Raw genomic sequence first — 12759 nt, forward strand, 5'->3', positions numbered from 1 at the left:
TGGTTTTGAGATTCAAGTGAATTTGAGGAATGAAGTATACTAGTCCTAGTTTCAACTTTGACTTAAGTTTCTATGAGATTTTGACCTAATTTCTACTTCTAGGTCAAATGCATGATGTGTCTACATGATTCACGCAAAGATGTTCAAGTCAAGGAATGACCCAAATATGGATAGTCATTATAGTTAAGTAGTTGTAGAATTCACATACCAATGTGAAATCTAAGTACACTATCTTTCAGTTCTACTTGTTTCCAAGTTTCTAGTAGGTTCTAACATAGCTCCTAGTTACAAAGTCTAGTATGCGTCATGCCTATACGTGCAACTAAGTTTATTCAAATCTAGATATGTCTCAAATTTTGACAGTTGTCACATTTTGTGAATTCTTCAATTAACTCCTTAATCGTGGTTGGATTGTTCTTAGTCATTGGCCCTTGAGAATCAAGAAGTTGTGTTGTTGTAACATTCACCCCGTCATATAAAATAGAAACTTCTTGTTGCACGTTCAAGTCATGTTGTGGGAAATTTCTTAGATCCTTCCTCTCCCAAGCTTCGTATAATGGCTCTCCCATTTCTTGTTGAAAGTTGGCTATCTTCTTCTTGAGCTTTGAGATTTTTGAAGGAGGACAAAATTGTTCCCATATTCGAATAGCTCCAGGTGTGAGTGACTTCAACCAAACTTTTGCATCTCCGGTAAGCGTTACTGGAAGCATCCTTAGCAAAACCGCATCTCTATTGACATTTGGGATATTGAAGTAGTTAGCAATGTCCAAGACTTCATTGATGTGCTTTAAGTTATCTTCGTGATCCTTCCCAAAGATCTAGATATCTTTAAGCATGACTAAAATATGCCCCTTGAGTTTAAATTTGGCGGTTGCTGGAATTTTTGGGTGGTATAAGACGCGGCTCGTTGTAGTTACGCACCTTTTTCTTGTACTCCTCCATCGTAATATATTCTATGCCCGCCATTTCTTCGACCTCTCTTTTTATGTCTTCTTCATATTCATCTCTGTTTTCTGGCTCGTATCCTACTTCTTTCTTATTTGCAGTTTTTTCAAAGCTTTCAAATTTTTCGGATTGGAAAGTGTTGCTAGACTTCTCGACCTTTTTTTGTCCTTCTTCTTATGGAAAGCTGATTCTAGATCTGAAAATGGAGGAAGTATTTGAGTTTTGGATCCTCGGGTCATAAATTACTGAAGTGAAAACAAAATAAAAAAACACATCAAAACGAAAAAAATAACTAAACTAAAAGTTAACTATAACGTGACCGCGATGTGGCCAAGATGCCCGCGACATGGTTGTTGATCAGACAGAAAAATAAATGTAGAAAAAATAACTTTTTCGGTTTTTACCCCACAAAAAGGATCGAATAACTAAAAACAATTAAACTAAAATCAAATAAGTTGTTCCCCGGCAACGGCGCCAAAAACTTGATGTGTGCAATTTATACCTATCTAGCTTTAAATTTATAAACCTGACTACTTAGCTAAATTATGCACCTATAGACAGAGTACCTAGTCAGATTATAGAATAGCTTGGGTAAGTCGGGTATTGTCACACCCCCGGACCACGGATGGCGGAAACGTCCGAGGGCGGCTGACTTCATGTGTAGTATCATAACAACGAATACAATAATGATCAAAGCACATACAACCAATCATATATATAATCGAAAAAGTTACATAATATTCAGTCATTACATGTTTCAAAATCGATTACAATATAAAATAAAAATGGTTCGTTGAACACCGAAGCGTTCCATCTCCAAAAGCCTGCGGTTACCTTATCTCGGTGATTACTTGAGAATACAAGTAGTTTTGAAAGAGTGTCAACAATAAAGTTGGTGAGTGCATAAGCTTTTGGATGTAGTGATTGAAAACCTTTGTTTGTAAATGTATTGCTTGTTCAAGAAAAACCCAATATTTTCCTTATAAAATGATGCGCAGTCTCAAATTCCAAGACTGCGGTGGGTAAGTAAATTTCTATACTCATAGATGTATAAGTGGTTTTAAATCGACATAAAACCCATGTTAAAACTGAACTCTCGTAAACTTTATGTTTCGTTAACTCCCTATGTGAGTCGTTATAACCATGCTTAAGACTAGAGACCTGTGGCGACATTCTTCGGACGTCGAAAATGTTATGACATTTGTCAACCCTAGCCTGTCGGCCGAGCTATTGCAAGTAGCTTGGGTGCGGGGCGTCACCCCCGATATAGATCTATACACAACTATCACGCTCTCCCTACAAGAGACTCTGGTTATAACTGTCAGGATTTTACCAGCAATCGTAAGAGTGCAATGAAGAGATGTCTCACAATTTACGTTAACGAGTTTACGTGTAGTGTTGAAGCAGAAACCGAGTTTCCGTAGTGTAGTTTATATTCATGTTTGAATTGTATCCGCAGTGTAGAAAATCCATAAACCATACTGTAATATAGTTTATCATGTATGCTGTAGTGGTTGGAAAATAAGTCCTTTCCATGCATGTCAAAAGTATCGTGATGCTTAACGATTTAGTAAATACATTTAACACATAATAAACCGTATAGTTATACACCTTGCTCAACATTTTACAAGGTGTAAATAAGTCAAAATAGTTCAGTAAATATTAGTGGTTATTTGAAGGTTGTAACTTGTATTCTCCCCCAATAAAACTTGATAAAACGTGAAAATGTAGGGGTATGAATTCACCTTATGTGGTTCTTCGGGATTTTGACGTGAAAGAAGAGTGGTTTCCGAGTTGGTACGGCTTGGAGGAGGAAGAACTCGACGATTTAAGGTCCCTAGTACAACAATGACGGTATTGTATCAGGTTCTGTAACTTGAGCGATGAGGAATGGAGTATTCAGGAGTGGAAAAAGAAGAAAGAGAGATGACTTACCAAGAACGAAGAAAATCTTGATAGCTTCCTAGAGATCTTCAAGTTTTTAGAGAGAAATGAGAGAGGGTAAAGGTACGCTTTGAAGGATATTTATGAGGTCCTATAGGTAAATATTTAGAATCCTAATGAGTGGATTGGGCAGGTAAATCTGATGGAGTGTTGGAGAAAAGATTTTAATTACACTAGGTACCATGGGAATAGTGCCCTATAATAATTATAGAGTGGTTATGGGGATTAGGTTGTGTCATAACTTTATGGGGAAAGTCAACCGTCCCTTGGGAAATATTTTATACAAAAGATAATGTTTTAATTAAGGTTTTCAAGGACGTAATTACAATGATGGGTTTATAAACATCGATGTCGTGTTCCGGAGTTAGGAAGATGTTGCTTAAAGTCGGGGACGTTTATCTAGGGTCGTTCAGGAAATCCGGAGCTATTTTTGAGTCCGGGATTGCTCCTGAATCCGGGGTCACCGAAAGATCCGGAGGGGTCTTGGTCTTCCGGAGCCGTGACGCTCATGACTGCGGATCCTTCATAGGGTGCGTTGGTTCCGGATGGGGCTTTTGAGTGTTAAGGGCGTTCCGGACTTAGAGGTCCCCTTTTGAGTCGTGAGGCTGAGGCGTATTTGTGGTAGGAATATTAGTTCATAAGACTCCGGACCGGAAGCGAATTGGATTATGATTAGAAATGATCTGAAGGTGGTGTGGTATTGAGAGTAGTCCGGATCGACCGTAGTGAGTTGGGTCGAATACGACCTCGGACCGATAGTGAGTTCCGGGCCCAAAATAACTCCTGAGCCGCAACAGTCTGGACCGAAAGGAGTCTCGGTCCACCAATGCCTCCAGTGTTTGATAGGGGTTAAAAGACTTTGTTTATGATCGTTTATAGGGATTAGTATTGTATCGTGGGGTTTGCACTCCCCGTTATGTTTCGTTACGGTTGCTACACACCCCCGATGGATGTGTAAATAGTGTTTTCATCGTGTTGTTTCAGTTACTTACCCTGAAAGGGTTGGGTATTCATGAATGTGAAGTTTTTGAGTGATTACTTGTATTAATATACTGTGATTATACATTAGTGATTATGGAAAATTCCATCAGATAGTTACATATCAGGTTTTCAGTCTTTCGACTCGTTGATTCTGCTTGACTAGACCTTAACTTTTGACCTGCAGTTGACGGTTGTCACATTATCCCCCCGTTAGAGGGAATTTTGTCCCGAAATTTACACTTAGAGGGAAAATTTTCAAGAGTTGGAGAATAGATTCAGGTATTTCTGCCGCATCTGGTCTTCGCGTTCCCAGGTGAACTCGGGTCCTCATTTAGCGTTCCACCAGACCTTCACAAGGGGAATACGACTTTGTTTTGTTGTTTTGACTTCCCGGTCCATGATCTCTACCGGTTCCTCTACGAAGTGGAGGCTCTCGTTGATTTCGATTTCTTCGAATGGGATGGCGAGAGTCTCATCGGACAAGCACATCTTTAAGTTGGACACATGGAAGACAGGATGTATATTATGAAGCTCCTGCGGTAACTGCGGTTTGTATGCCACCGGACCGATCCGTGCGAGGATCTCGAATGGCCCGATGTACCTTGGATTAAGCTTCCCGTTGTAACATCCCAAATTTCAGAAGTATCATCAAAGGGCTCAAAGTGTAATTGAAGGAAGGGACTCGACGAGTAGGCCTTCTTACTCGCCGAGTCGGAGCGGGTTTTGAGTCGCGGAATAAGTGGCCAACTCGACGAGTTGGTGCTGAAGGGAGAAAACCCTAATCCCGGGGGTTGTGCCCTATATAAAGAATGTTATATCGCTTCCTCAGCCTCCTTACCACTCTTGAGAGCCTGTAAACCCTAGAAATCGAGTGAGCTTCCATTGATAGAGAGAATAGATCTTGGAGGAGGAAATCTTGAAAGAGACTTGAAGATCAAGAGGCTTGCTGCAAGGGAGTGGTGTAGATCCGGGATCTACTGCAGTTGGAGCATATCTTGGAGGTAATAATCTGTTGCTTGGGCTCTTTTGCATCTAGATCTATTATTGCTTGAGATTTGGGGCATTTTTGGTATGATTGAGAGTTATTTCGATTTTGGAGGATAGATATGAGGTTGCTACCTCAGATCTAGACTTGAGCTGGTCCAGAATGTCATAAAGTATTCATCAATGAGTTGTTGGTGAAGCCTCTTTGTCATAAACCCTAGCCCTAGAGTGTTTTGGACCTATATCTCCTTGGTTTCACGTAAAGTTTGCCACTTTATGTAAGGGTTAGACTGTAGAAGAGTGGATCTATGGATTGGAGCCCCTGCATGGTTCAAAAAGCCACTGTATGGATTGAGAACTGGAGAGACTCGGCGAGTCACATGGGTGTACTCGACGAGTTGTATGAACATGTGCATGGACTCGGCGAGTTGGAAGAACAACTCGGCGAGTCTGTTGAAGATTGTCTTGGACTCGGTGAGTCTGTTCTTGGACTCGGCGAGTCTGGTCGCAGAACCCCAATCTCGTCTGGTTAAACCTTGAAGCAGTGAGTCGGGAGGTGACTCGGTGAGTCGAGCAGGATGGGACTCGGAGATCGTTGGACTCGACGAGTCTTGGGGTGACTCGGCGAGTTGAGTCGTGTTCTAAGAGTTTTCAGAGTATAAGGACTCGACGCGTCAACGGGTTGACTCGGCGAGTAGATTCAGTCATGAAGTTTGACTTTGGCCTGGACTTTGACTTTGACCTTCATGGGTGTTATGGTAATTGGTTATTTATGTCAATGGTCCATTGATGGCAATAGGTGTTGGGGTTTGGATCAGTGCTTCGGGAGTGTGCTTTCGTGGTTCGGTTCTTCGTTTCAGGTGAGTTATCCTCACTGTACTCAAGGGTCTAAGGCACCAAGGCCGGCCCTTTGAATTGTTGTTTAGAGTTTGTTATGTTTTGTGATGATATGCTTGCTAGTATCCTGGTAGACAGGATAATGATATGAGGATATGCTTTGTTAGCTTAGTATCCTAGAGGATAGGATAGCTAAGTGATGGCTAGTTCTGTTGGATCAGCACCCTGGTAGTTGGGTAGTGGTTATGAGTATAGACCTGTAGTTGGTCTTGCCTTATGTACGCTGGTAGGAGGTTACCCGTGGGATATGCATGTTGAGCCGTAGCAAAGGGTATTCCATCCCGGTAGGATGATAGGGCCCTAGTATGTTGATTCTGTAGAATGTTATGTGGTTGCCTGTTATGTATGCATGTTGCTAGTATAGGGGAATTCGAACCCGATGGTTGTGGGCCAGGAGTATTCCATCCAGGTAGGATGATTGGACTCGTAGTAGGTTGGCATTCCAACCCGATGGTTGAGGGGCCTGGGGTATTCCATCCTGAGGGATGATTGGACCCATAGTAGTAGTTATTGTATGTATAGGAAGTGGGGCATTCCAACCCGATGGTTGTGGGCCAGGAGTATTCCATCCCGGTAGGATGATTGGACTCATAGTATGTTGGCATTCCAACCCGATGATTGAGGGGCCTGGGGTATTCCATCTTGCGAGATGATTGGACCCATAGTAGTTACTGTTGTACGTATAGGTGTATGGGCATTCCAACCCGATGGTTGTGGGCCGAGAGTATTCCATCCCGGTAGGATGATTGGGCTCGTAGTATGTAGGCATTCCAACCCGATGGTTGAGGGCCAGGGGTATTCCAACCGGAAGGTTGATTGGACCCATAGTATGTTGTTCTTTGCTGTATGTATGTTTATGTGTGTATGGGTACTTTGGGGGAACTCACTAAGCTTTCGGGCTTACAGTTGCAGTTTATTGTTTCAGGTACTTCAGGAGATCGTGGCAAGGCGAAGGCGTGATCGTACCGCTCCTCATGTTTTATGATTTATGTGATGTGGTTCTGGGGATACTCTGATGTTTAAACTATTTTGAAAACAAGATGTATGAACTTAATGGTTTTGAAATGAAATAAAATGTTTTAATTTGGCATGAATTTTATGGGTGTTACAAGTTGGTATCAGAGCCTTGGTTTGAGTGAATTGGAGGAACATTCGTGTGAATCCAGTCTCAAATCAAGGAAGGATTTTCAAATGGTTTTCAAAAGGTTTTCAAATGGTTTTCAAATAAGTAAAGGAGGATGCAGAGGTTACGATCAGCCGGAGCCAATAAATAGACCCCAAAATACCGTACAAGTTATTTGATATTGTGATACGTTAGAACAGCATGCTAGTACTAGGCTAGGGATCTTCAGAAATTGCATGATAGAATTGTCTGATTACATGATGCCTATTAGCCTAGGGTTTTTCTTATATGAAATTGACATCATTACTGTAGTTATTTAGTGTAGGCATCACGGTTATACATAACTAAGATCTTATAGCCTGAGAATGTTTGATTTGGCCTTATGTTCTGTTCTTGTCTGATTGGGAGCTTAGGGTAGGATTGGATATTCGAAAGTCTGTAGGGTCCAGCATTATGTATGACTAGCATACACTAGTGCTGCAGGGTTGGTGAAAGTTTCATGGATGGGTGGGTTGTGTGAGGCCGGGAGGCTAGTATGAGATAATTAGCATTCCTCTAGGAGTGGGGATTGAATGTTCGTTATGTTATGTATATTATTAGGGTGTTGTGGTGATACTTGAGACAAATATGGGTAGGTGTGGAAGGTAGTATGGGCCCGTACTACTGAAAGCACAGGACCCATACGCGTAGCAAGGAAGTCACAACTCCTAGGGTTTAGAAGGGAGTTGGTCCCCGGTTATCTAGGCAGATTGTCTAATATTTTTCCTCTTCGTTTCAGTATGGTGGTTACGAGGCGTGTTGTGACTGGATCCGGATCGAGATCAGGTCAGGGTGATCAGGGGGCCCCAGTGGCACCTGAGATTATCGTTCAGGAGGGGCCAATGTTGACAGAGGATCGGGTCAGGGAGATCATCCGCGAGGAGGTGGTCGAGATTATCCGGGGTCAGATTCCGGAGTTGTTTGGGACTATTAAGTCCGCTATGAGGGAGTACTTCGATGATCGTTATGCAGCTCTTACTGAGACGGCTGCCGCGGCAGCTACAGCGGCTGTAACAGCGGCAGGGGGAGGAGCCGGTCGGGGCTTCCAGTATCGGGATTTCGACAATACGAAGCCCCCTACTTTTGATGGAGTTCAGGATCCGATTGTAGCTATGAGATGGTTGTCAGATGTGGAGGGATGTTTCTTCACATGTTCATGCCCTGCTGATCAGAGGGTGAGGTGTGCTCTGAACCTATTGAGGCTCGGGGCGAAGGATTAGTGGAGGTTGGCCACGGGATCGTATTCTGATGTGCAGAGAGCTGCGGTTACTTGGGACCAGTTCCGAGACATGTTCAATACTCGTTATGTTCCGCGGGTTGAGAGAGAGAGAGGTTGGCTCAGGAGTTCCTGGAGGTGAAGCAGGATTCAGAGTCGGTGACAGAGATCACTAGGATGTTTACTGAGAGGGCGATGTTTTTCTCGGAGTTTGCTTCGGAGCAGGCTCAGATGTCCCGATATCTGAGTATGCTCAAGAGGGATATCCGGCAGTTTGTGTCCACGCAGAGGTGTAGTACCTTGTTGGAGTTGCAGGAGGCCGCTAGGCGGCGCGAGTTAGAGATTGAGCTCCAGTTGAGAGAGCAGAGGCAGGCCCCGGTTCAGTCGCAGCCTGCACCGAAGCGGATGAGGCCCGCTGATTATCGACAGGGAGGTCAGAGGAGTCGCACTTGCTGGAAGTGCGGGAAGGTGCACGAGGGAAGTTGTCATTCTTCTTCGGGGTGCTACAAGTGTGGCAAGGAGGGCCAGATAGCCAGAGATTGTAGGCAGTCGACTCCAGCTGCAGGAGTCCGACTTTGTTATCATTGTGATCAGGTGGGCCATATGAAGGCCCAGTGTCCTCTGCTGGCTTCCAGGTCAGTGCAGGCCCCAGCGCCAGCCACTTTGAAACATACTGACGGGAGTCAGGGTCGAGCAGAGCCTCCGAAGGCTCCAGGGCGTGCTTATCAGCTTGTGACCGAGGAGATCAGGTCAGCGCCAGAGGCGTCAGTCGGTATGTTTTTCTGCTTTATCTCGTTTATGTTATGATTATGTGTTGTTGCTTCTTGCATGAGATATAAAGTGTTGTATGTGTTAGAGAAGAGTTATTATTGAGAGTTTTTAGAGAGATAGTATCCGGTGTGGAATTCGTGAGAAAGGAAGGTCATGATTCGGGGAATTGGAAACTTTCAACAGGAACTTAGGTTCCTTGAAGTTCGGTGTACTAGTGGGGTTCGATTGAGCAGCATGTCAGCCTCGCCATCTGTGTATAATAGCTAGTGCTCTAAGTGAGGGAGAATTGGAAATTCTCGGATGAGTTGCTGGGTGTAGAGTGTTACCTGTCGCGGTTTGAATGTTGATCATTGGAGTGGTGCAATGAGGCAGTTCAGTTGTAGTAAGGGCTTGGCATGTAACATGGATCTTGGAGAAAGTAGGGAGGATGGTGCTATGTGATAGCGGCTGGTGGGGTTGTCCCCGAATGGTGGAAATGCTGAGGAAATGCGACAGGCTATGTATGGATTGCTAGCTATGCGATCAGTCTCTGGGTATGTATGCATGTTATGAGATAGCGGTGTGCGCCGCTAAGGGGTGATGTATAGTGAGGTGTTGTCGTTGTGACAATGATTGGATGATATGTAGACATGATTTCAGTCTCCTTGGAAGAGGAGAAGGATAGGAATTCCAGATTGGAGATTTGGACAGAGGAAAGTGAGATGGCAGGTTGACAGACTCGGGAGTAGTCTGGACCGGTGATGAGGACTGTATAAGGATATTGCAGTCGGAGGGCGAGGACCTAGAGATCGTGATAAGGAGGTATGAGTGGGTTACACTCAGTTGTGTCGAACCGAAGGGTTCGAGGGTGACGCAAGGACAAGGTCCTTGGGTCCTGAGCATGGTTGTAGGTTTGGGTCATGTATGTGGAGGTATTCCAATCTAGGGTATTCCATCATGAGGATGACCGGACCCTATGATTGATTGGACCTGGTGTGTTTGGTATTCCAACCCGAGGGTTGATTGGGCCAAACATACATGAGGATGCGTGGGTATACCATCCTGGGGATGACTGGACCCGTTATAGGCGTGTCTGGTATTCCAGCCCGTGGCTGATTCGGCCAGGTATGAGTGGTTACGCGATATGGTTGGTTGATGGGTTATGGGAGCTGAAGGATGCAGTATCATGTCAGCGCGTAAGCGATAGAATCAGAAAAGGGAACATGGTTCGTTCCAGGTTGCAAGTTATCAGGGTTATCGCCAATCTTGGGCGAAGGAAGATGGATTAGTGTCTTAGCAGAGCTCAGTGGGTGTTTGTAGAATCTAGCGTTTGCGGGGCGCGGAAGTGTGTCCCTGATATGAAGGGATAGTATCATCGGGTGATACGTGGTTGATATGTGGTACTATTGAGTTGAAAGGCCGATGGTCGGCTTGGAATAGTGGCAAGGATGCCACGCAAGAAGAAGTCATTTTAAGAGAAATGCAGTAGTAGAGTTTGTAAGACCCGAAGTTAATTGAGTAATCAGAGTCTGCAGTGCAAAGGGGTTTGTTCTGAAGCGTATACTACAGTAGGCTTCGAGGACGAAGCCTAATATAAGTGGGGGAGAGTTGTAACATCCCAAATTTCAGAAGTATCATCAAAGGGCTCAAAGTGTAATTGAAGGAAGGGACTCGGCGAGTAGGCCTTCTTACTCGCCGAGTCGGAGCGGGTTTTGAGTCGCGGAATAAGTGGCCAACTCGCCGAGTCGGAGGCTGGGACTCGACGAGTTGGTGCTGAAGGGAGAAAACCCTAATCCCGGGGGTTGTGCCCTATATAAAGAATGTTATATCCCTTCCTCGGCCTCGTTACCACTCTTGAGAGCCTGTAAACCCTAGAAATCGAGTGAGCTTCCATTGCTAGAGAGAATAGATCTTGGAGGAGGAAATCTTGAAAGAGACTTGAAGATCAAGAGGCTTGCTGCAAGGGAGTGGTGTAGATCCGGGATCTACTGCAGTTGGATCATATCTTGGAGGTAATAATCTGTTGCTTGGATCTTTTACATCTAGATCTATTATTGCTTGAGATTTGGGGCATTGTTGGTATGATTGAGAGTTATTTCGGGTTTGGAGGATAGATCTGAGGTTGCTACCTCAGATCTAGACTTGATCTGGTCCAGAATGTCATAAAGTATTCATCAATGAGTTGTTGGTGAAGCCACTGTATGGATTGAGAACTGGAGAGACTCGGCGAGTCACATGGGTGTACTAGACGAGTTGTATGAACATGTGCATGGACTCGGCGAGTTGGAAGAACAACTCGGCGAGTCTGTTGAAGATTGCCTTGGACTCGGTGAGTCTGTTCTTGGACTCGGCGAGTCTGGTCGCAGAACCCCAATCTCGTCTGGTTAAACCTTGAAGCAGTGAGTCGGGAGGTGACTCGGTGAGTCGAGCAGGATGGGACTCGGAGATCGTTGGACTCGACGAGTCTTGGGGTGACTCGGCGAGTTGAGTCGTGTTCTAAGAGTTTTCAGAGTATAAGGACTCGACGCGTCAACGGGTTGACTCGGCGAGTAGATTCAGTCATGAAGTTTGACTTTGGCCTGGACTTTGACTTTGACCTTCATGGGTGTTATGGTAATTGGTTATTTATGTCAATGGTCCATTGATGGCAATAGGTGTTGGGGTTTGGATCAGTGCTTCGGGAGTGTGCTTTTGTGGTTCGGTTCTTCGTTTCAGGTGAGTTATCCTCACTGTACTCAAGGGTCTAAGGCACCAAGGCCGGCCCTTTGAATTGTTGTTTAGAGTTTGTTATGTTTTGTGATGATATGCTTGCTAGTATCCTGGTAGACAGGATAATGATATGAGGATATGCTTTGTTAGCTTAGTATCCTAGAGGATAGGATAGCTAAGTGATGGCTAGTTCTGTTGGATCAGCACCCTGGTAGTTGGGTAGTGGTTATGAGTATAGACCTGTAGTTGGTCTTGCCTTATGTACGCTGGTAGGAGGTTACCCGTGGGATATGCATGTTGAGCCGTAGCAAAGGGTATTCCATCCCGGTAGGATGATAGGGCCCTAGTATGTTGATTCTGTAGAATGTTATGTGGTTGCCTGTTATGTATGCATGTTGCTAGTATAGGGGAATTCGAACCCGATGGTTGTGGGCCAGGAGTATTCCATCCAGGTAGGATGATTGGACTCGTAGTAGGTTGGCATTCCAACCCGATGGTTGAGGGGCCTGGGGTATTCCATCCTGAGGGATGATTGGACCCATAGTAGTAGTTATTGTATGTATAGGAAGTGGGGCATTCCAACCCGATGGTTGTGGGCCAGGAGTATTCCATCCCGGTAGGATGATTGGACTCATAGTATGTTGGCATTCCAACCCGATGATTGAGGGGCCTGGGGTATTCCATCTTGCGAGATGATTGGACCCATAGTAGTTACTGTTGTACGTATAGGTGTATGGGCATTCCAACCCGATGGTTGTGGGCCGAGAGTATTCCATCCCGGTAGGATGATTGGGCTCGTAGTATGTAGGCATTCCAACCCGATGGTTGAGGGCCAGGGGTATTCCAACCGGAAGGTTGATTGGACCCATAGTATGTTGTTCTTTGTTGTATGTATGTTTATGTGTGTATGGGTACTTTGGGGGAACTCACTAAGCTTTCGGGCTTACAGTTGTAGTTTATTGTTTCAGGTACTTCAGGAGATCGTGGCAAGGCGAAGGCGTGATCGTACCGCTCCTCATGTTTTATGATTTATGTGATGTGGTTCTGGGGATACTCTGATGTTTAAACTATTTTGAAAACAAGATGTATGAACTTAATGGTTTTGAAATGAAATAAAATGTTTTAATTTGGCATGAATTTTATGGGTGTTACAAGTTGGTATCAGAGCCTT

General features: G+C 44.6%; 1 pseudogene; it reads left to right on the top strand.

Moving 5' to 3' along the window:
• Window positions 1-504: 504 nt before the first annotated feature.
• Window positions 505-605, top strand: LOC145161769 (small nucleolar RNA R71; annotated as a pseudogene).
• Window positions 606-12759: the final 12154 nt, after the last annotated feature.

Source organism: Lactuca virosa, chromosome 2 (assembly GCF_052849685.1).
Source record: "Lactuca virosa cultivar CGN04683 chromosome 2, Lactuca_virosa_CGN04683_v6, whole genome shotgun sequence".
Taxonomy (NCBI): Eukaryota; Viridiplantae; Streptophyta; class Magnoliopsida; order Asterales; family Asteraceae; genus Lactuca; species Lactuca virosa.